We start from the raw sequence: 24,818 nt of genomic DNA, 5'->3' as shown, positions 1-24,818 counted from the left end.
CTTATACATTTGTGGATATATTTGCTCGACATAATCAATCACTTAAAAAGAAACTTTGATATTTGTCACAGTTTGATATAGTTATGAATTCCAAAAATAGATACTGGATTATGTTTGTAAACGGGTCTGTACCTGGGCATGATTATATTATGATTAGGGTTTTGATTGGACCACATCAGTAGGGCATTGAGTCCCTGCCCCTTGGTGGGTGGGGACTCACAGACAAAAGATATGGCAAAGAGCAGAGTTGGAGCTTTGATGCTAGAATTTTGATGTTGGAGTTTTGATTTGGAGTTTGATGCTGCAGTCTTGAGCTGGAGCCCTGGGAAGTAAGCACACAGAGAAAAGAAAAGCAAGCCCTGGGAAGAGAGGACGTGAGCCAGGAGAAGAACACAGAGGAATAGATATGGCAGAAACTCCAGGGAGAGATACAGAGCCGTTCGCCTGATAGTCTACAGCTGACCTTGTGGAGAGATGCAAAGCCTAGAGAGCCTTATCGTTTACAGCTGACCTTGTGGAGAAAACAGAGAACCTGAACCCAGAGACCTGGGAAAGAGGAACCCAGGAAGGCTGAACCCTGGCAGACATCGGCAGGCATCTTGTTCCAACACGTAGCGAAAGACTTAGTGAAGGAAGTTAACGTATGCTCAATGGCCTGTTATCTGTAAGCTCCTACCCCAGACAAATACCCTTTATGAAGGCCAACAGACTTCTGGTATTTTGCATCAGCACCCCTTTGGCCGAATAATACAGTTTTCAAGGCCACATTGAGATTTACATGTAAATGTGTTCCTGATAGACTATCCTATGAAGAGTGTCTGTGGTTAGTCATACAAACACTATTGAGATTTTTTTTCAGTGAACCTTTCTACTTTATTTTCATTTAATTACAAAAAGTAATATATATTATTGAGTCTATCCCTTTTCAATCCCTTCTTCTACAAATAAAAATTTGTGTTCATCCTTTCACAAATTCTTGTTCAAATACATATGTATATATAGAAGTTTTTTTCTTCCTTGAGATCATACTATCCTACTTAAGAGCATGTTATCCACTTCTTTCCAGGTTAGTTCATCTAAATTGACTCATTCTTCTTAACAGCTACATAACATCCTATAATATGGAAAGAGCATAATTTATTTATTCTTTCCTTTATTGGTAGAAATTCAGACAGTTTTCAGGTTTTGGTTCTTTTGTTGTTGTTCTTGTTTTTGTTTTGTTTTGTTTGCTATTACAAACCATGCTGCAATAAACATACTTGTGTGTGTGTATATATATATGCAACATATACTTAAATATGCATTATTAATGTATATAGATATGTATATAAACCTTTGTATATAGGCATTATACACAAAGAAGTATATGCACATATAATGTTTGTATGTTTATGTATATATGTGTATGTATATAGATAGATATATATACACACACATATATTTATAGTGGTAGTTTTATAATGGTTGGATAGTGTCAAAAGAAATGTATGAAAAATAAGGAAATTGGTATTGCTGGAAGATCTAATGTACCTAAACTTTCTCCTACTCTTTCCTCATACAATACCATAAAAATATTGACCACCTAACATAGAGTTTTGTTTTGTTTTGTTGCAGAACAAGCACTAGAAAGAAAGAGCACACATTCTGCTTCAAGCAACCTACAGTACTAAAGGACAGAAAACAAACATGTGGATACACATACAGAAAAGAGTCTTTAATGAAAAAAATTATGTTGAAATTTTTAATTTGTTTGCTGGCAATTTTTATTTGTTTTTTATTTTCTTGTGATGGAAGGACTAAATGCTATTAAGAGAGTTTTAAGTAAAGGAAAAGATGGGAAGAATTTTGGTGGTAGAAGAAAAGAGGAAAGGCAAAAGAAAAAAAAAAGAATGAGATAAAAAGTACATAGAGAATAGCAACACATAGCAAAATTGTCAAGAAAAGAAAGAAAAGGGCTTCCATAGAAAAGCCGCCATTTTTCTGAAGGAGGAGGAGGGCATATAATTCAATCTTCCTTGCTTGCTCTGTCCCATGGATGTAATTTTAACCCTGAAAAATGGCATCAGGTATTGAAAAGGACTGGGTATAGTCCTGTAAATTCCAGCCTGTCTTGTCCTTTGCTACTGCCAAGTGTATCTTCATTTCTCATTATTGTATTCTTCAGGGTGTAAAGAAAGATATTCTTGGGCTTTTTAACAGTTAGGCCAGTAACAAACAACCTAGGGAGAAAAATGTATAAGAGTGCCCTCCATATGCTACAGTGAGCCGCCCTACTTATAATCTTGCCATGGAATGCCTTCCTTATGTCCTTTCGTCATCTTTACTCATTTGCACACAGGAGCCCCATGTCTTGAGAGAGACTTAATGTTCATGGCCATATTTCTGCTCCAGGAAGGTAAAGATCCAACGAGACCTGGTCGTTACAGCAGCCCCATTACCTAACCCAGTGCCTGGCATGAGGAAGTTTTCCAAAAAATATGGACTGCATGGACCCAAAAACAAAACAAACAAACAAAAATAGACATCAGGCAAAACTGTAGTCCTTATCCCAAAACACTATAACACTGTGTTTGGAAGCACGATGCTGAAAAAGCCACCTCACATGCATTGCAAAGTGAAGCTAAGGGGACAAGAGAAAGTACTCCTAAACAGCAGTGAAATCCAGTTTCTCTCTATTTAGCACATGTCTATTTTCTATTATACACTTAGTCTGGCTGTACCATTTCATTGATCTAAACCAGGGTTTCTCCTTCATATCAAGCAATATTAAAAACAGAACTGCTTGGGCATATGAACATTTGGGACTGGATCATTCTTTGCTGTGCATTTTAGAATGTTTCATAGCTTTACTGGCCTCTACCCACTAGAAGCCAATGGTACCACCCCTGACCCAGTCATGAAAACCAGAATGTCTCCAGACATTATCCCTGGAAGGCAAATCACCGCTAGTTGAGAACCACTGATCTAAACTCTAATGGAGCTATTTGAAGAAATGACCCTAATTCCCTGGCTAGCGCAACTAAATTTTTCCAGGAAAGAGAAGTCTGGCGGGGGGAATTTCTCTGCCCAAGAATTCAAGCCTTATTCTCTGTCCTGAATGGGAGTCAGAAACTGGGGAAGACCCAAATTCCAGCTACTGAAGACTGCATGTGGGGACACCTCAAGAGAGGCTAATTGTATTTTTAACTAAGCTCAACAGGAACCAGCACTACCAGCCTAGGGAGAGTAAATTAAGGAACACATCTAAGGATTCAAACATTAATGCTGTAGCCTCAGGGGAAATGATCTTCAAAATTAAACAATACCATTCAACCTTCAAGAAGAGTCTCAAGTGACCTGGGAAACATGTTTGGAGGAGAAATGAGAGAGATCAGTGAAATTAGCATCACTAAAAAGAAAAAAAAATTAATACAAGTAGCTCTAAATGTTACATTTATAGGAAAGAACCACTTGAGCCAAAGGACATATATACAGTGAAATCTAAATACTTGGAATGGGTGTGAAAGCAGTAAGGCATGGGTCAGTGATAGCATGTGTCCTTAGTGTAACAATTCTCTAGGGGGATTTTATTTACACGTTTGGTCAGTCTCATTCTGCTCCCTACGAAAGACTTTAACTGACGCTCCAGTTTTCTAATTGCAGCTATTGTGAATGACTTTGGGTGGACTTTCTAAGCCTTCCAATAACACGTTCACTTTAATTACTGAAAGTAAGAGACTAAAAACATAGTGACTTGCTCACACCGTGACCTTCCTGATTATTGCATCAATATTTTCTACTAAAGAGGAAGTTCCCAGTGAGTCACCTCCACCAAAGTTTGTGGAATGCTACCTTTGTCACAGGAGCGCAGCACAATAAAGCACCATGACTTTTCTAGAGCACCGACTTCCAAACCTTTTAGTGAGGTGACCAGCATGGGGTGAACAGTATTATAGAGGGAGTTTTAGCAATTTTCCAAATTGGATGTAGAAAGGTGAGACCTCACTTCTGTTCCCTTATGTACTGATGCCTGAAATTTCACTTTTAGGGCTCTGTTTTAAGCACAAGGTTTTGAATTATAATAAATCCACAAGCCATGCTAGGGTGTAAGGTTCACGACAGAGGGGGAAATTGGAGATTTCATGTATTACAGCTCATAGGTCTTTTACACATTACAGGGAATACATTTATCAAATCCTTTCCTATAAGCAGATTTTCTGTACTTTTCTTATTGCTTTTAAACAAATCAATTTTATCAATACATATTAATAAAGCATAAATCTATCCAAATTATTTTGTTTTTTTAAATAATTTCAAAAGCACATTTTGATAAGAGAGAAGTAAGGACTTAGATCTTGAGGAGATTGGGCATTAATAGTGATCAGGAAAGATCCAGAGACACAGATAGCAGGTTAGGTGGCCTGAAAAGCAAACTCTGAGATGGCAATTAGATTTTGGATCACCTCCCCCACCCCATGCCCTTCCATATCAGGAAAGGGAAGGAAGCAGCACTGTGCAGAGGGATTAGTTGGGCTGTGGTGAAAGCTCAAAAAAGGCCTCAGCCTATCAAATGGGGAGCTCTGAAGCTGGGACAGAGTAGTCCCAAACATGGGCAAAAGGTAGGGCTGCACTGGGAAGGGAGCATGATCCTGGTAAATTTGCCCAAGAGCAATTTCCTGAGAGGGCTAACAACTGAGTCTACCCACAGCACTCCCAGCAACAGGGAGGCCTGTGCAGTACATTGCTGGATCTACCAGTGTCCTTTTCGTTGACACAATTTTGCCAATGGCAGATCCTGTTTGTAGCTGATTTACTGTAGATGAATATGACCCCTTAATATGGCTTAGATAGGGGTGCCAATAGGGCTTAGTGGTTGAGCGCTGGTTTCCCACATATGAGGTCCTGGGTTCAATACCTGGCCCTAGTACCTAAAAAAAAAAATACACACCCACACACACATGCACACACATATATATAAAAAAGAAGTTTTCTTGTCTTTTATGATAAAGTCTTTGGCAAATAAATAAATCTAGGTATTTAGGTGCTGAATTCTTGCCCCTATTTAACAGACCTCCTTATGAGCTTAAGAAGGATCACTGGACTTCAAGTCTTGAATTCTTCACTATGAAAAAAGGAAACCCACATTCATCTCCTTTTAGCTCATGAGAGTGAGAGCCCTAGCCAAAAAGAGAGAAAAAGGATTTTGTCATTCACATTGTTTGGAAATTGATGAGTATCATGCCTACTTCTTCCCTTCATTCTCTGAATAACTAAATTACGTGGTCAGCTCTTGATTATCTATTGAGGTGTAAAGGGTTCTACAGGTGATCCACAAAAGCATAACGTATAAAATACCCTTACATTTACCTTTGAGACACATTAATAATGGATAATTTAGAAGACAGAGCTGCTTAAACATGCCTTCCTTAAATAACACGAACAAGAAATTGTAGAAATATTTCAAGTGGGCAAAAAGGCAAAGCAACCCAAAAGTGCCCTTATTAGGACACTAATAAGTCCTCAGTCAGACCCAAGGATGGAGAGTCAGTAATTGATGGTTTATCCAGCACAGCCTGCAAAAAAAAGGCCTCCTAAAGGTGAGCTGTTCTCTTGTTTCTCACTGGTAGGAATGTTTTGCAAAGTGATTGAAATACTGTAAGGAGACTCCATATGTTGTGTTCTCCTTTTTAAGGAAAAGTTTACCTCTGAGAGTTATTACCATGTTGTTTTATTCTCACTAAATTAAGTGTGAAGAAGAAATTGAAATAAATACACTGTACCTCTACTGAGTCAATTTCTGCCATGTAATGTCTATAACTAAGATTTATATTTAGAAAAACAGCAAACATATGACACTTACTTGATTAAATTGGAACATAGTTGGGTTAAAGGGAAGAGGAGAGTGTTGTTTAAGAATTGGATTGTAGATTTTAAGGAATACAGAAACTGAATCTCTGGGCTGGCAATTTATAAAATTTTATTTCAAGCATTAGTGGTTCCTTTATATATGTGTGTGTCTGTGTGTGTATGTGTTTCACTCTCAACCAAATGCTACCAGATAAAAACAGCTAGTTTTGATAAATGGTCAAATACATTGAAAGCTAAGAGCCATTTAAAGGAATGATGCCTGCATAAAGCATCTCCATTTGATACCTGCAATTTGCACCCCATGGACATGTTAGATGATTTCTTACTCACTGGTAGATGTCAGGACTAAACCGACTCATATTACTAACAAGTAATATGAGTCTCTTACACATGAATCAATGATCCCCAAAGATGCACATTACTTGGATGATTTCTTAGACATTTTAGTTGGCCAATTCTAGGATTTCTAGACTAAGTAAGAATTTCCATTTCATCTTTATGCACTAGCAGGCTCCTGCAAGCAGTGGTATCCTTTCCAGGCAAAGTGTGCATTCATATTTATTTTTTTAAAAACTGTAAATATAAAACACAATCAACCAAAGGAAAAAAATTATACCCACAAATAAATGATAAAATTATAGTGTTTTCTTGTAGTCTATGAATACTGAAAATTTCAATTAACCAAGTGAAAAGCCATTGAATCTGTCAGCAGGATTTATAGCCCAGACTAATGACCATCATCTGCATCCTATTTAGCTAATGAAGGTTTGGAACACTTGTGGATAATTAAGGGAAAGCTGAGGGGAGGAAATTCGAACCATGGAAAGATCAAATCTATTTATGTCTGCATTTAAAACTAAACATATCTAATAGTTCACTCAATCAAGGCATAATGTCTGTTCATTTGGGATAGGATAGATGCTTATAAATTAAGCTAGCTTCTAAAATCCAAAACTCATACCTCATTCATTTATTCAGTAAATATTTTCTGAACACCTATCCTGTGCCTATCCTTGTGGATCCAAATGACAGCACCAAGATCTTCCTACTGTTTTTCCTACTACTTTCCCTCAAACTTAATTAAATTTATAGTTCTGTTTTTCTGATTTTCACTTTACCCACGTAACTACCATTTCCCTGTCTATCATGACATATATGGCATACTGCAATCTAGGGGCATGATGGGTAAGTACAAGAGTGTGCAGTAGGGTGCCTGGTTTTTTTCTGAGATCTGGCAGGGCACTCCAGGGGCAGGCCCTAGATCCGTTAAGAGCTGGGTGTTTGTATGAGGAAGACTAATGACTATTAGAGGGAAGACAAAAATCTAATGTTCACTAGTAGCCAGACAGAAATAAAGCTCAGTGCACGAGTCCTGAATTTCACTGACTAGTTTACTATTATCTTATTCAAGTGATATTATTCTACTTGAATAGGAGGCACCATAGAAAACACTTTTCCTAAGCCCACCATAATCTAAGACAAGTTTGTATTTAGCAAACACGGTGCTTTGAGGATCAGCAGTCCTAGGATATATGTCGATGTTGAAGAATGGCACATCTGGCTAGCAGGCATGGGCACAGCTCCAGAACAGGAAGTCCACTGATAGTGACAACTCAATCTTAGCTGCATAATTTGCTTCTTTGAAAATCCCTTCAAATATGAAAAAGAAGGCCAGAAGAATGACATCAACAAAAACAGAGCATATATATATACTCAGCTGGACATAATGGTGTCTAAGCCAGGGGGTCTCAAACTTTAGCACATGAAAATCACCTGAAGGGTTTGTTAAAACATATTGCTGGGGAACTGTGGGAAGATGGTGTCAGATAAGGCAAACAGAGCTCAAAAGCTGTCCGAAGGAGCTGCTTTGGGAGTCAGCAGAAAAGGACAATGCTTCACAACTGCCAGGAGAGTGAGGAAGAGAGAAATGAAGAACACAAAATAACAAACATGAGTTACCAAACCCCAGTGATGGCCATGAAGGGCTCCCATCCCCACCCCCAAGATATTAAGCTGGGGTAAAATCTCTGGTTCATTGTAGCTGACTGAGAAGGGAATAGACATCTTTCTCCCTGTCAGCTGTTACAAGGAAAAAATGAGGAGTCAGGGGGCTTCACTTCAGTGAATTCAGCCAGCACAGCCTGCTTTGATCTGAGCTCTGGCCAGACCAAAACACAGGAAAACAGAGCTTGAAACACCTCTGCAGAAAAGCACACTAACATGTGCTATCCACTGGCCATTCTGGAAATTGCACAGACAAAAACAGCTTTTGGTCTTTCTGTATCCTAACTCCTGGGAGAAAATCTGCACCCCATTAGCGAGTCCCTGGCACAACTTTGTTACCTTCACATGGGCAATTTTAAAGACAGAATACACTGAACCAAATATCAAGGAAGAGAAGTGACAAAAGAAAAAAAACACTAGCCAAGAGAGAGAAATTGGTCATCATATGAAATTAACCAACATATTCAGATGCTTAGACATCAGCAAAAAATTACAAGTCATAGTAGGAAACAGGAAGGGATGGCCCACCAAAGGAACAAATCAAATATCCTAAAGAGATACAGGATTTAAGACAATTAATCAGTGATAATCACACAACTGACGTGTGAATCAACTCAAATAATTGAAAGAAAATATGACTAAAGAGATAAAGGATATTAAGAAGACATTAGGTGAGCAAAGAACAATTTGAAAGCCTGCAAAGAAAAGTTACAGACCTGATGGGAATGAAAGACACGCTGGAGGAGATAAAAAATGTATTAGAGGCTCATAAGAGCAGATTTGAATTATTCAAAGACAGAATTAGTGATTCTGAAGATAGAACATCTAAACTGGAAAAGACAGGAGAAGAGAATGGAAAAAGTGGAACAGGGTTTCAGGGAATTGAATGACAATGCAAAACTCAGAAACAGATGCATTACTGGTATCCCAGAAGGAGAAGAGAATGGAAAAGGGGAAGAAAGAATGTCTGAGGAAGTAGTGACCGAAAACTTCCCAACCCTTTTGAAAGAAATAAATACCAATATCCAAGGATAACAATGCACCCCAAACAGAATAAATCTGAATAGACTTAACCCAAGATACCTACTATGCAGAATGACAAATAACGGAGATAAAGAGAGGATTCTGAAAGCAGCAAGAGAAAAACAAAACATCACATAGGAGGGAAACTCAATAAGATTAAGTGACAACTCTCATCAGAAACCATGGAGGAGAGAAGAAAGTGATATGATGTATTTAAGGTACTAAATGAGAAAAACTGCCAGTCATGAATTTTGTATCTGGCAAAACTGTCCTTCAAAACGAGGGTGATTTCAAAGTCTTCACAAACAGTACAAACAGATTGAATGTGTTACCAAAACACAGGAATTAAAAGAGATGCTAAAGGGGGTGCTGCAGCCTCAAAAGAAAACATAAGGGCAAGAGACCTGGAAAAGAGTATAGAAATGAGATTATTAGGAAGGGTAAATTAAAGGGTAAAAACACAGACAATTGCACAATGTGACAAAAGAAAGCCAAAGGACAAAAAGGATGAAGTAGGCAATGTCTTTAAAGTAATAATCCTGAACATTAATGGTTTAAACGCCTCAGTCAAAAGACCTAGACTGATGGGATGGATAAAAAAATATAAGCTATTTATATGTTCTCTACAAGAGACTCACCTGAGATAGCAAGCCACAACCAGGTTAAAAGTGAAAGGTTGGAAAGAGATATTCCATGTAAATAGTAACCAAAAAGAGCTGGAGTTGCAATACTACACTGGACAAAATAGATTTTAAATGCAAAACTGTTATAAAGGATGAAGAAGGTCATTATATATTAATAAAAGGGGCAATTCACTAAGAAAAAATAACTACTAAATATTTATGCACTTAACCTCAGTGTCCCAAGATACATGAGGCACATACTGGCAAAGCTGAAGGGAGAAATAGCTATCTCTACAATAATAGCTGGAGACTTCAATATACCACTCTCAGTATTGGATAAAACATCTGGACAGAGGATAAATAAAAAAACAGAGAGCTTGAATAATATGATTAATGAACTAGACCTAACAGACATCTATAGAGCACTGCACACCAAAACAGCAAGATATACATTCTTTTCAAGTGGTCATGCATCCTTTTTCAAGATGGACCACGTGTTGAGTCACAAGACAAGTCTCAATACATTTAGGAAGAATGAAATTATACAAAACACTTTCTCTGATCATAACAGAATGAAGATGAAAATCAATAATAGATGGAAATGGGGAAAAATCACAAATATATGGAGATTAAACAACACACTTTTAAATAATCAATTGCAAGAGAATTCAACAAATATCTTGAGATGAATGAAAATAAGAACACAACATATCAAAACCTATGGGACACTGGAAAGGCAGTGCTGAGAAGGAAATTTATAGCCCTCAATTCCCAAATTAAAGAAGAATAAAGAGCTAAAATTGAAGATCTAATTGCATACCTGGAGGAACTAGAAAAAGAAGAGCAAACTAATCCCAAACCAAGTCAAGGAAAGAAATGTAGGAGAAATAAATGAAATTGAGAACAAAACAAACAAACAAACAAACACACAAAAAACAAGAGAAAATCAACAGAACCAAGTTGGTTCTTTGGGAAGATCAACAAATCAGCAAACACTTAGCTAAACTGACAAAGAAAAAAAGAAGACATAAATAAAATCAGAAATGATAGGGAGGACATTACCACTGACCTGATAGAAATAGTAGAAATAATAAAAGGATACTATGAACAACTGTATGCCAAAAAACTAGACAATGTAGACAACATGGACAAATTCCTAGAAACACATGAACCACATACAAAGACCCTAAAAGAAAGAGAAGACCACAACAAACCAATCACAAGTGAAGAGATTGCAACAGTCATCAAAACCTCCCAAAGATGAAAAGTCTGGGACCAGATGGCTTCACAGGTGAATTCCACCAATCATTCAATGATGATCTAATACCAATCTTCCTCAAGCTCTTCCAAAAAATTGAACAGGAAAGAGCTCTACCAAATTCATACTACAAAGCCAATATCATGCTAATACCAAAACCAGATAAAGATACTATGAAAAAGCAAAATTACAGACCAATATCTCTAATGATGCAAAAATTGCCAACAAAATACTTGCAAACCAAATCCAAAAGCACATTAAAAGAATTATATACCAAAATCTAGTGCGTTTTATCCCAGGTTTGCAAGGGTGGTTAAACAGAAGAAAATCAATTAGCGTAATAAACCACATTGATAAATTTAAGAAGAAAAATCACATGATCCTCTCAATTGATGCAGAAAAGGCATTTGTCAAAATAAAGCACCCTCCCTTGATAAAAACACTCCAAAAGACAGGAATAGAAGGAAGCTTTCTCAATATGATAAAGTGCATAGATGAAAAACATATAGCTAGCATTGTACTCAGACGTGAAAGACTGCAAGCCTTCCCACTGAGATAAGGAACAAGACAAGGATGCCCACTCTCACAATTATTATTCAGTATTGTGCTAGAAGTTTTATCTAGAGCAATTAGGCTAGATAAAGAAATAAAAACCACCCATATGGGAAACAAACAAGTAAAACTTTCAATATTTGCTGATTATATGATCCTATATTTACAAAATCTCAAAAATCCACAACAAAGCTACTAGAATTAATAGAGGAATTCAGCAAAATGGCAGGATACAAGGTTAGTATTCAAAAATCAATAGCATTTCTATACACCACTGATGTGCAATCTGAGGAGGATATCAGAAAAAAAATCCCATTTTTAATAGCAACTAAAACAATTATTTATGAATAAACTTAACCAAGGACATAAAGGACCTGTATTCAGGAAACTATAAAACATTGCTAAAAGAAAGCAAAGAAGACTTAAATAAGTGGATGGGCCTTCTATGTCCTTGGATTGGAAGACTAAATATTGTTAAGATGGCAATTCTACCCAAACTAATTTTCAGATTCAACATAATCCCAATAAAAATCCCAACAGCTTTTTTTTTTTTTTTTGCAGAAATCAAAAAGTCAATAATCAAATTTATTTGGAAGAGTAAGAGATGCCAAATAGCCGAAAATATCTTAAAAAGGAAGAACAAACTTGGAGGACTCTCACTACCTGATTTTAAAAGATACACTTAGCTACAGTGGTAAAAACAGTATGGTACTGGCATAAAGATAGACAGATTGACCGATGGAACTGAATCAAGAACTCAGAAATAGACCCTCAGAGCTACAGTCAAGTGATTTTTGACAAGGCTGTCAAGTCTCCCAGCTGGGGCAGAACAGTCTATTCAACAAATAGTGCTGGGAGAACTGGATAGCCATATCCAAAAGAAAGAAAGAGGAACCCTATCTCACACCTTACACAAAAACTAACTCAAACTGGATCAAGGGCCTAAATATAAAAGCGACAACCATAAAACCCATAGACGAAAATGTAGGAAAACATTTTCAAGATCTTGTGGCAGGCGGTAGTTTCTTGAACCTTACACCTAAACCATGAGCCACAAAAGAAAAAATTAGTTAAATGGAACCTCCTTAAAATTCAACACTTTTAAACATCAAAGGACTTTGTCAAAAGTGTGAAAAGGCAGTTGACTCAATGGGAAAAAATGTTTGGCAATCACATATCCAGTAAGGGTTCAATATCCATGATGTTTTAAAGAGATTGTACAACTCAACAATAAAAAGAGAAACTACCTGACTAAAAAATGGGCAAAAGACAATTGTCCAAAGAAGAAATACCAACGGTGAAAAAACACATGAAAAGAATGTTCAATATCACTAGCAATTAGGGAAATGCAAGTCAAAACTACAATGAGATATCACTTCACACCTATTAGACTGGCCACTATTAAAAAGTCAGAAAACTGTAAATGTTGGAAAGGGTCTGGAGAGACAGGAACGCTTATTCACTGTGGGTGGGAATGAAGAATGGTACAGCTACTGTAAAGGACTGTCAGTTCCTAAGGAAGTTGAATAAAGACTTGCCATGTGACCTGGCAATACTGTTGCTAGGTATATACCCAGAAGAACTGAAAGCAGTGACACTAACGGAATCTGCACACCAATGTTTATAGCAGCATTATTCACGATAGCTAAAAGTTGGAAACAACCCAAGTGTCCATCAACTGATGAATGGACAAACAAATTGTGGTGTATACACATGATGGAATATTATGCAGCTGTAAGAAGAAATGAAGTCCTGAAGCATATGACATGGATGAACCTGGAGGACATTATCTTGGGTGAAGCAAGCCAGACACAAAAGGACATTGACTGTATGATTGCACTATTATGAACTAAATATATTATGTAAAATTATGGAGTTAATAATTAGAATACAGGTCACCACAAAATAGAATGAAGGTAGCAAACAAAAAGCTGAGGTTTAATCTGTGCAGAATTGGTTAAAAGATTGTTTGTAAATCTTTGGAAATGAATGGAATAGGTGAGAGCACATCATGCTGTTTGTGACAAGCAGAACTATTATAGGGTTATGTCAGTGGTTGAAAGGACAACCCTAAAGACATTTATATTACTAGTAGGAAGGCTAAAACACGTAACTTGGGACTCTATAACATAATGGAACCTCATGTAAAATACAAATATGGGTGGTCTTGCATGTATTAGCCTGTTTTTACAAAATATAAATACAAATTAACTGGAGAGAAGGAAACAATACCTGCTATATATGGCAGGGGAAGCATAGAGAGTTGAGAGGTGATGAGTTTTATTTGTCTGTTTTTCTCTAAAAATATTTATGTACCCCCCGCCCCCCACCCCCAGCTGTGCATTCTTCTGTGTCTGCTTGTCTTCTCTTTAGGCAGCACTGGGAACCAGTCCTGGGACCTTCCAGAGTGGCAGAGAGGTGCTCAATCTCTTATGCCACCTCAACTCCCTGGTCCGCTGCATCTTATTTTCTCTCCTCTTTGTCTCTTTTTGATGTATCATCTTGCTGCACTAACTCTCCACTCAGGCCAGCTTACCACATGGGCCAGCTTGCCTTCACCAGGAGGCCCTGGGACTTGAACCCTGGACCTCCCATACAGTAGATGGGAGCCCAATCGCTTGAGCCACATCCACTTCCCTGTTTGGTTTATTATTATTATTATTATTATTATTATTATTATTATTATTGGAATACTGAAAATGCTCTGGGAATGATTGGGGCGATGAATGCACAGCTATGTGGTTATGCCAATACCATTGATTGTACACTTTGGATGGATTTATGCTTTAGTAATATGTATCAATAAAATTGATATGTTAACAACAATAACCAGACTGCTGAACCCCATTCCCAGAGTTCCAGATTCAGGAGGCATGGAACAGGGCCCGGGAATTTACATTTCTAATACATTACAAGTGATGCTGATGTTCCTGGCTGGGGACCATAACTTTAGAACCCCAGGTCTAAGCCACCCCCAAAGCAAGTTGACTCAGATTATCACTATGCCTTTTATGACCTTGCAAGAGAAGAAACAGTCTCCCTGGCATTTCCAGTTTTAATTAGTGACAATACTAATAATACTTCTGACATTTATATAGAAATTTGCAATTTATAAAGCCCCTAACACACACTGTTCATTTGAACTTGAAACAATCCCCTATAAGATAGTTATTAAACTCATTTTAGGACACTAAGAAACAATTAGTTTAAGTGACTTGCTCAAGTTTTCTTAACCTGTAAGTAATCAAGCCAGTACTCAGACCATGGACTTTCAGAACTATTAATATTTCTAGGGTAGACTATGCTGTGAGCATTGTACTCTGAGACCATCGGAGTACAATATTAAATCCATTTTTAAAAACAACGTGAAGTTGCTCTTGTCTCATGAGATCAATGTCAATGTTTATTAATACATTGATAGTAATTTCTTCTTATTCAGATTGTTTAAAAGCCTAAGGAGTCTTTCCATTCATAGTGAATTATAAGAGATCCAAAAACTCTCTTAAAAGGGTTAGGTAGAACAGAAACTGAGAAACATACACATACACACACATATATAGTTACAGAGGCAAAGTGAAATCGGCCGTAGCTGTGAATCCTAGGAAGAAAATACTGTTGGGAGAAGAGGTGTTACTCTTTAGAACCCATTGCCTACAGGGAATGGATGGTTGACATTTTACACTAAGGAAGAGCCTTTGGGTATAGAAACCAGCAGGAAGCTCAGACTCTACAGGGTGCAGAAGAAACTCCGGTTTACAAACTGCACAGATGGAGAATGATAAGACCAGAGATGCAGCCCATACACAGACCCACCAGCACCTCCAGGAAGAGGATGGAGCTATTCTCCTTGCTGCGCCCTCACGTCCCTGACCCTGACGAGGAGGCTCCTGTGAGACCAGAGCGACGCAAGGCGCTGGGGAAAGGGGAGGAGAAGCTGTCAGAACACATTTCATGCACTTCATGGCAGTATTTGAAGGTAGCCAATTAGTGCCAGGAGGAAAAAACCAAGCAACAAAGAGCCTCAAAGAGGACACAACAAAATGCAACATATTCAGACAAAAGGCACTGGATGGTGACCCGCTCTGCCCCACAAAGCTGCAGACCAAGTCTCCCTAAAGCCATCAGCATTAATATAACAAAAAGGCTGGAGGCAGCTACTCGGGGTCCTCCCATTGTTTTTCCCAGAGCACTGTAGCCTAATCTGACATAGGAAATGCTGAAAGGAAGAGGGATTGAAGGAATTAAGGCAAATACGAGGGACAGAACACTTTCTGTATGTTTTTTTACTTTAAAAGAAAAGTGGGGACAACTATGCTAAAAGTCTGTATACATTAGCATGTATAATTTTTGAGTCAACAGCTGTGGTACTTTCAATAACAGGACCGAATCAATGCTTTAAACAGATTGTTCCTCAATATCTGGGAATTTAGATCCTTTAGACCTCTCCAAATCTCCCTGTACCTTATACAAACCCCTTTTATAGAATTATCCCACATGGTTTTCCTTCTGCACTGTACTGTAGGCTCATTAAGGCCAGAGACCCGCTCATAATCGTCTTTGGCTCCTATTCTTTCACAATGATGGGCACACAGCTGGGACTTGATAAGTGATTTCTGAATGTACAAGTGATTGAAGGAAGGCAGGCAGGAGGAAGAATGAAGGAGGAAGGGAAGGGGGAGGTACAGAGGGAAGAGGGTCAGGAATGAGGAAGGCCAAAGATAATGTGGGGACACCAGCACTCTAGGGGAGAGAACATACCAGGATCTATATTTATTGATCATCTATCATATGGGTCAGTGAACTTTGTGTAAAGGGCCAGATAGCAAATGTTTTAGGCTTTGCAGGCCATATGGTCACTGTCATTGTAACCCAAGAGCCGCTCAGACAATATATGAACAAATGAGCATGGATGTGTGCCAATAAAACTTTATTTTGTGGGCACTAACATTTGAATTTCACATCATTTTCCTGTTTCTTGAAATAGTATTCTTCTTTTGATTGTTTTCAACTATTTAATAACGTATGAAACCATTCTTAGGTAGCAGGCCATACATAAACAGGCAGTGGTCCAAAGGTGGCCTGTGGGCCGTAGTTTGCTGACCCGTGCAATATAGATCTAGGAATTAGATCAACCTGACAATCGTCCTGATTCCAACAATTATTGGTCCTCAGACTTTGACTAAATCACTGACTTCAGACTTCAAGAGAGCATAATACAGTAAACTCTTTCCACACCTACCATAAAGGTTATTCTGAGGAAGAGATGAAAATCGTATACTTTGAAGTGCTTTGTAAATGGCAACAATATTAATACTTTAATATATTTAGCTCTGTCTTACTCTTCAGAAATAAATATTAACACTAAGGCCAGGGTGATGATCAATTGACTGAGTCACATAGTCAGGGCAGGAACAGAAACAAACACACAAACCCCTTTAATCACATCTTCAGATGGAGTCACTGAAGATGACAAGAAGGCGCACACACACAAAAGGTTGCAGGCAGCCAGAGGACATTCTAAGACAAAGCTTCTTAAGAAGGGGTCTGTGAGTTTGAATTGAAAATGAAAAAAACATTCCTGTGGGGACATGTTGGTGCGGGTGTCATGTACTTATTAAATAATACACAGTATAGTGTGGACTTAGTAAAAGGTCTGTGGTTTTCACCTGACTGGCAAAGGGGTCTATGGAACAGAAGAGGTTAAGAACCCTTGTTCAAAGAGAAGCAGCAACTCCAAGGGCAAATTTTTATCTTCTTTGGTCCCATTTGACTACTACAGAACCAAGAATTTCTTCTAGGTATCTCAGTTCCCTGTATTATCATTTTAACATTTTAACATTTTAACATTTTAACATTCATAAACCACTAAAACTCCTTTATCATCTTGAGCCCATGTGTGTAGTGCTAACAGCTGACAAAGCCATAAATACTGCCCTGCATGCAGAAACATCTTCACACTCACAGCCATAAGGAATTGAAACACTGCCACTGGGCTATATGGCACTGGATTTGAGCTGACAGCAAAGCCAAAGAAAGCACCAAGGAATAAAGAATACAGTTCACCAGAGGAAAAAGCAGTTTGCTAACACTGCATGGGGCTGTAGCCCTCCTGCGAATTGACTTAAGCCCTTGAGGAGCAGTACTAGTTTCCTATACTTGCTATGACAGTTTACCACAAATTGGTGACTTAAAACAAAAGAAATATATTTTCTCAAAATTCTGGAGACCAGAAGTTCAAAATCTAGTATCAATGGGACAAAATAGAGCCATGCTCCCTTCAGAGACTCTGGGGGGAAATCTCCTTGCCTTTTCCAGCTTCCAATGGCTGCTGGCCATCCTTGGTTTGTAGCAGCATCACTCCAATCTTCAAGGCCAGCATCTTCAAATATCTCTATGTTCTACCTTCACATTGCCTTCTCTGGTTGTTTATTTTAAGCTTCCCTCTGCCTCTCTCTTATAAGAATACTTGTGATTTTATTTCAGGCCCACCCAGATAATCCAGGATAATCTCCCAATCTCAAGATCCTTAACTTAATCATGTCTGCAAAGAGCCTTTTGCAAATAAGGTAGCATTTCAAGTTCCAGGGTGTTGGGACCTGATACCTTCATGGGCCATCATTCACCCTTCTATAGGAGCTGAGAGCACATCCCTCCACAAGATGAGTGAAACTTGTCATGGCCATGAATCCTTACACAGTAGGGATTTTTCTCCAAACTAATTATTCCAATTCTCCTTCCCTAAGATTGTGCATTTCCTTGATACAGAGAGGTATTGTCACTAAATTTATTCTCAGTTCCTGACTCCTCATACCCATGTTTTAGGTGAAGAGAGTCCATTTCCTTGCCAGACCCCCTGGCTGTTACCAATATCCAGAGCCTCACATTCCATTTGCCTCTCTCCCCATTCCCTTCTCCACCCTGGCACACCACCACCACTTGCCTTCAGGAGAATATAGAAGGAAGCCAGTGGTTACTGAGCATAAGTTAGCAACTTGGCACCCTTTTTGTAAAAGACACTCACATAAAAGCATGGGTACACCAAAGGTGTCCCTGTTGGGAGCAGAGTGGTCTCACACAAAGGGATCAGATCCCAGCTCAGCCCCTTGCTATGTAAACTGGGGTTCATCATTTAAATTCTGTGAGCCTAAATTCGTTGTCTGTAAAATGGGACAAGACCATGCACCTTGCAGTATTTTTTAAGAATTTAAGGCCATGTATGCTCAATAAACTGTAGTTACTATTATTTCAGAGAACTATGTTCATGTTCTCCAGCTCTGTCTCCAACCACACCTTCTCTGTAGGGTTTACAAATGCCTTTTTGAGGGATATTATCTGTGCCACTTGAAACCTGGGCACTAGACCAGCAAGCGGCCAGGAGCAGGGAGGAGGGATTGGTCTTCTCTTCCCTCAAATGATCTTCAGATTATTAAATACTGTTAAAATTTCATGTTCCTAGTTAAACTAGATGACTTCTCCTGTATGTGAATACCATGTAGAACCTGGAAAGAAAACAAGTGATATGGATGATCATTTTCAACACATACACACACAGGGTGGAGGGGGGGAGAGAGAGAGAGAATAATACTTTTAAGTCTTCATTATTGAGAGAAACAACATTCAAGGAGTTTCTATGGTTCACCCTCCAGAAAAACATAATCTTTTTTGCAGCAAAAGAACACTATTGGTAAAAAGAAAAAAAAATCATATTGTAATTTTAAAAAGTAAATTTATTTTTCAAATTAAAAAATAAATTATTTTTATTAGTTATATTCTGGAGGTTAAAAAAATACATTAGTCTCAAGACAAGTTGTGGGTGCCTGATCATAAGATTCCCTTCTTCAAACTTTTCAAGAAAGATGGAAATGAAAGTGAAAGCAGGGATGGGGGGGATCTCTTTTATCAAAACACTCAATAAATTTTTTCTTTCTTTTTCTTAGTAACCTCTTATACTAGCATATATCTAAACAGATCCATCTTTAAAAGAAAAATACAGATGTTAATTTGTCATCCAAGCTGATGAAACACTAACGTGCAAATTTGGTAAGTGTGGAGGGGGCTAGGGAGAAGGTCAAGGAAGCAAGGCATTTTCATAATTACTGGCTATTACAAATCATTTAAACGGGCACACAACAGGAATGGGGTTTGCAAGGCCCAATGTGATGGGCTCCTGTTTAAAAGCCCAGCACTGTCATTAGACAAATGGTGATATGCCATTATCTCAGACACTCTAAGTGATGCTTTGACAGGAAATCGATGACTACACAATTTTACTGCACACCAGAAATAAAAATAAAAAGGTCTGGCTTGCCATAACCACATTTCATAATTAGAGCACTGACATATGCAGCTCTTATCCTAGTTCTAAATTGCTGCATCTTCATTTCTTCAGAGAGTTTATTTTGAGTTCTACCTGCACAAGCTCTCCAAGTGAAAGGCTAACAAGAGATGATTAAAGTGTTCCCCAGGGCTTGGGGAAATCCCATACTTCATTTTTTCATTCTTTTCCAACTGCTCTGGGCCCATTTATTCAGCAAACATTACTGAGCACTTATGTTCCAGGCATTAGGCTGGGTGCTGCTGGGAGTACAGACATGAATGAGATATGGCATATGCCTTCAAGAGATGACAAGTGAATCTGTGAAGCTTCCCATATACTTTGGGGACTACTAAGTTCTATCCTTGGTTTTCTCCTCTTCCTGGTCTTATGTGCTTATGTGATCTCTACTTCCTTTGCACCACATCTGTACCACTTTTATAATAACCTTTACATGCTGTATTGTATGTATTTATTTAGGCCCCCTCCCCAGTTAACTCTCTGAAAGCAAGTACCCTGCCATACTCATATTCCTATTTGGCACAATGATTGGTACATAGTTTATTTTCTTTTTTAATTTTAAGTATAATGGATTTTTTTCTTTATTAGAATAATTACAGAACAATCATGCATAAAATACAAGGTTTCCATATATCACCCTATGATTAACATCTTGCATTGGTGTGGAACATTTGTTTCAATTGATGATAGCACATTTTAAAATTTTACTATTAACTATAGTGTATGGTTTAACTTACTTCCATAGTTGATATTTTTTAAAAACCTGTTGAATGTGAATACAACCCATCCACTATTACGGCTTCATCTCTTAGCTATATGATGATTCTTAATGAGTTTGCCCAGCCCCAATCCCCCTCCCAAGCTCCAATCTCATTATTTTCAATTGCTTAAATATCTTGACTGGAATGTCCCATAGGTACATACTTATAACCTGACTTGCCCAAAACAGAATGCATTATCATTTCCCACTCCAAATGTTTCCAAGTTAACGGAAACATTAACATTGGTTAATGTGAAACCAACTATTCACTCTTCCAACCACAAACCTCGGTGTCATTTTTGTCTCTTCCCTCTTCCTCTCTCACCACATATTGATTCTACTGCAGAAATATCCCTCAAATCATAAAAGCTTTCTTTTTTCATTGGCCTTGTGTCTTAGTTCAAATCCTTGTCACCTCTTATTTTAGTTTTCTATCAGATTTCCATGCCACCAGTCCATCCTCCACATTGCCACCAAAATATCTACCTAAGATAAAATTGATTCTGCAATTTTCCAGTTTAAATCTCTCCACTAATGCCTATAAGAAAGTGCCCTTGCTTCTAAGCATGACTTACAAAACTGTTGACAACCTGACCCCAACCTTATTTCATCAGGCTAAATTCTGAACCCTCTCTACTAAGTACTTTATAAGCTAGCTACACCAAACTTTCCATAGTTCTCTGGACAAGCGAGGGAGACCCTTCCGTGCCTCCAAGTCTTTGCACTTACTATTTTATTCCTTTTGACTCTAAACCCTTCCCCTAATCACATGGTCAATTCCTCCTTCCCTCTAGGAAGACTTCCCTGATTCCCTCAGTAGCAATTAGTGGTAACCCTGACTCTCCTTAAATCTTTCATTCTCATAAATTTGCTAATATGTTCCCTGGTCTCCCTAGACTGAGAACTCAGTGAGTGCTGAAGAAAGCAACTTCATTCATCTCTGTTACCTCAGACCTGGCCTGGTGCATAGTAGGTAGTCAATGAATGTTTTATAAATGAGTCAATAATTAAATCATCTCAGGTTGATTAGAGATACCCCTGTGTATAGAGTAGTTGAGGCCAAAATGGTGATTGAGATTGCCTAGGAAAATGTATAATGCTAAGAAATAAGGAACTGGAACAAAGCCCTAAGGAGTACTAATATTTATTATGATAGAAGAAAAAGGACTAGCTAAGGACACTGAGAAAAACATAGTGAGAGGAGTAGAAGAACAAGAGGACAGTGTTGTCACAGAAATAAGCCTAGGATATCACTTCCTGAAAAAAACCCTTTCTGACCTTCCAAATTAGAACTAGAATCCCCTTCTATATGTTCCCTCTTAGGCTGTAATTAACCTTCTACGGGGTTTATCATACTACATTTCCCTGTGTGCTTATCTGTATCATTCACAGAATATTAGTTCCTCGAGGACAAGGACTCTGTCCTATTGACAGCATATCCTCAGCATATGGCACAGTGCATGACACATAGATGATGTTCAATAAATATTTGTTGAATGACAGAAGGAATAAATGCAGAGAAGAAATCACACAAGAATTAAAATATGTCCCCTGATTTCAGAGGTTGGAAAGACCCTGGGTGACTTCTATTTGTACTTTACCACAGGGCACAAACACATGTAATTCTCACTAGTTTCACATCAGAAGTTTCAAGAACATGAGATAAAATAAAAAGACTTATAGATGGCACGTGGGTTTCTTTCCCAGAGTGATCACACAATGAAAATGGATGTCTGACTCTAATTAGATACAAAAGGTTTCATCCAATAATTTTCAGCCTTACATATTTTAAAGGATAGAAAGTTAAAGACATTATTTCAAAATTGCATCAGCAAATAGTAGTGTCTTTAAGCCAGGGATTCTTAACATTTTTTGTTCCATGGACCCTGTTGCCAGTCAGGTGAAAACCATGGACTCCTTACTAAGTCCACACTTACTGTGTATTATTTAATAAATATATCACACTCACATCAATACATCCCCACCAGAATAAAGTTTTTCTGAATTTCTATGCAAGCTCATGGATCCCTTGTTAAGAACCCCTGCCTTAGGCCAAGGAAACTGAACAATTGTAATCAACTCATCTCTTAGTGATCTTCAATTTTTGGCTATTTTCTGTGCATGTTTTAATCATATGCCCTCAATTTGAAGAGTTATTGCAAAATGGGACAACAGATTATTAATCATCATAAAACCCCAAGTAGCTGACAAAAAAGGAATATTTTGATGATTCGATCCCTAGATAAATGAATGGGACAGAACCTTTGACAGATTGCTAATGTTTTGTTTTCAGATTACAAATGAGGGGGATTTAAAACAAGAAAGACTGAAAATGGAAAGAAAGAAAAAACCTGTAGAAAACAGATGCCCTTCAGGATATGAGGTGGCAACTAGAACTTGAATATATTTCAGCAATTACTGAGAGTTGCTAGGAATTGAACTTTAGATACCCAGAGCCTGTGCAAAGTGATGATCAGTAAACTGTCTTCTTCTCTATCTGTCCTTCTTGACTTCACCAGTGAGTGCCATTTGCATACAGGGGACTGTCAAAGCAAAGATGTATGAAAGGAATTTGCCCTTCATGCTAAGCCTCGCCCCTTGGAAATTTAATGGATGTGAACTGATTCTAAATCCTTCCTATCAATCATATCTTGCATACAGCTGGGATCTCTAAGACATTTTTGAACTCTGATAATTTCATTCTTCTTTATAAGAGAATGAAATTCAGAAAAAGAAAGCCATGGAAGCAAGAAGCCCAATCAATGAAACCCAGAAGAGAAGGGAGAGCCCAGCGGATGCCTCCATGTGCTTTTTGATGTGTGACAGAAGAACCAGCATCCCTAGCAGCCACCCCAGAATGCCAATCATTGCAAAGAAAGCATCACCTTGGTGATAGCTTGATTTGGACATTCCCAGGCTCAAACCATAAGCTAAAAGATTCCCATTGTTTAAACCAAACTATTTCATATTTGCTCCATCCGTCTAGGAAACTAAACGAGTAGTCTACCAGAAGACTAATCTAAATGCCCTAAATGAGTTATGATACACCCTATATTGTCTTGGTTGTGAAAGATTGTTTATTTCTCTAAAGCCCAAGGCCCAACACTGAAGTAGTTCCCATCTCAGAAGCATGGAGTATCACCCCATCCTCTCATCTCAACGACTGAAGCTGGAGTTCAGAAAAACCATTGCTATGCTGTTTAACCATAGGTCTCAACATTTTCTAAGAACTGTCAGAAAAAGATTGCACATTGTTCAAAGAAGACTGAGTTCTACATGTTGGAAAACTTTCTGGTGTGAAAGGGAATTGTGTACCCTGAAATATTAATGTAACATGGTACAAAGAGTATAAAATTCATAGTCAGAAATAGATGGTTTTAAACAGTGATCTTTGCTATCAGTATGATGTTGTCCAAGTTACTGTACTTTCTGGGCCTCACTTTCCTTATGTGTAATGCTGGAATGATAATACCCACTTTATACTGTTGTGAGAATTAAATAAGATCACATATGCAGAGCACACAATTCAGATACCTGGTAGACATTCATTAAATGTTACTCTCTCTCCCACTCTGAACTCCTTAAAAAATGTAGACTAGAAGAGGTTAATCTGTAAATAACTTTTTAAATAGTCCTGGATTCTGATAAATTAAGCTCGATACACTATAATATCAGGTACAATATTTTATTGAATAGAAGACATCATTGATTATAAGATGAATCACTATGAAAGAAAAAAAAAAGCCTGCCAATTAAAATTGTGTGTCATCATTGATTATATGAAGCATCACAATTTCAGAAATGATAAAATATGAAAATATATGCATCATAAAATCAATGCAATACAATAAGTGTCTAGAATTCTAAAAAAGCTTGGAGACACAGCAAAAGCAAGAACCAAGAAACAAAACACCCATATTTCCTGCTAGGGCTCAATCTCTTTATTTCTAGGGGTGAAGAAAAATCACAGGAAGTGTCAAAGAGTCAGGCAATTACTCACCTGGGAGTTCCTTTAAATACCTATTTACCCAGTTAACACCAATGGCTAGATCTGCAGAAAACAACCACTGAATGAAAGGCATAGCGAAGAAGCAAAGACCATGCGACAAGAATTTACCACTTTCTTTTAAAAATCATCACTTAGTTTTTCTTTACTTCCATGTTAAGCCTTTATTATGTTTGAGTTTAAGTAGTTGAAGTGTGTGATTCTAAATCTAAAAGGAGACTAATTTGGTAGTTCTCTAGGTGTGTAGGACATTAACCTAGAGCGCGCCTGACCACTTAGTTATGTAACCTACAGCGACATTTAGCGGAGACTCCCTCAATTACAACTGTTGTCCCAAGGGGCAGGATAGTTGCTTGGTTAGAGTGACTCAGCGAAATTTTCCTTTATCACAGAGTGAATGACGTCACCAC

At 38.0% G+C, this 24,818-nt stretch overlaps 1 protein-coding gene across 4 annotated transcripts in view; it reads right to left on the bottom strand.

The window, feature by feature from the left end:
- RASGEF1B (RasGEF domain family member 1B) overlaps positions 1–24,818 on the bottom strand; it is a 595,268-nt gene that overhangs the window by 379,984 nt on the left and 190,466 nt on the right. The window lies entirely within an intron of this gene.

The sequence above is a fragment of the Dasypus novemcinctus genome, chromosome 1 (assembly GCF_030445035.2).
Source record: "Dasypus novemcinctus isolate mDasNov1 chromosome 1, mDasNov1.1.hap2, whole genome shotgun sequence".
Lineage (NCBI taxonomy): Eukaryota > Metazoa > Chordata > Mammalia > Cingulata > Dasypodidae > Dasypus > Dasypus novemcinctus.
The sequence above is the reverse complement of the archived record's forward strand: the minus strand, read 5'-3'. Positions and strand labels throughout refer to the sequence as shown.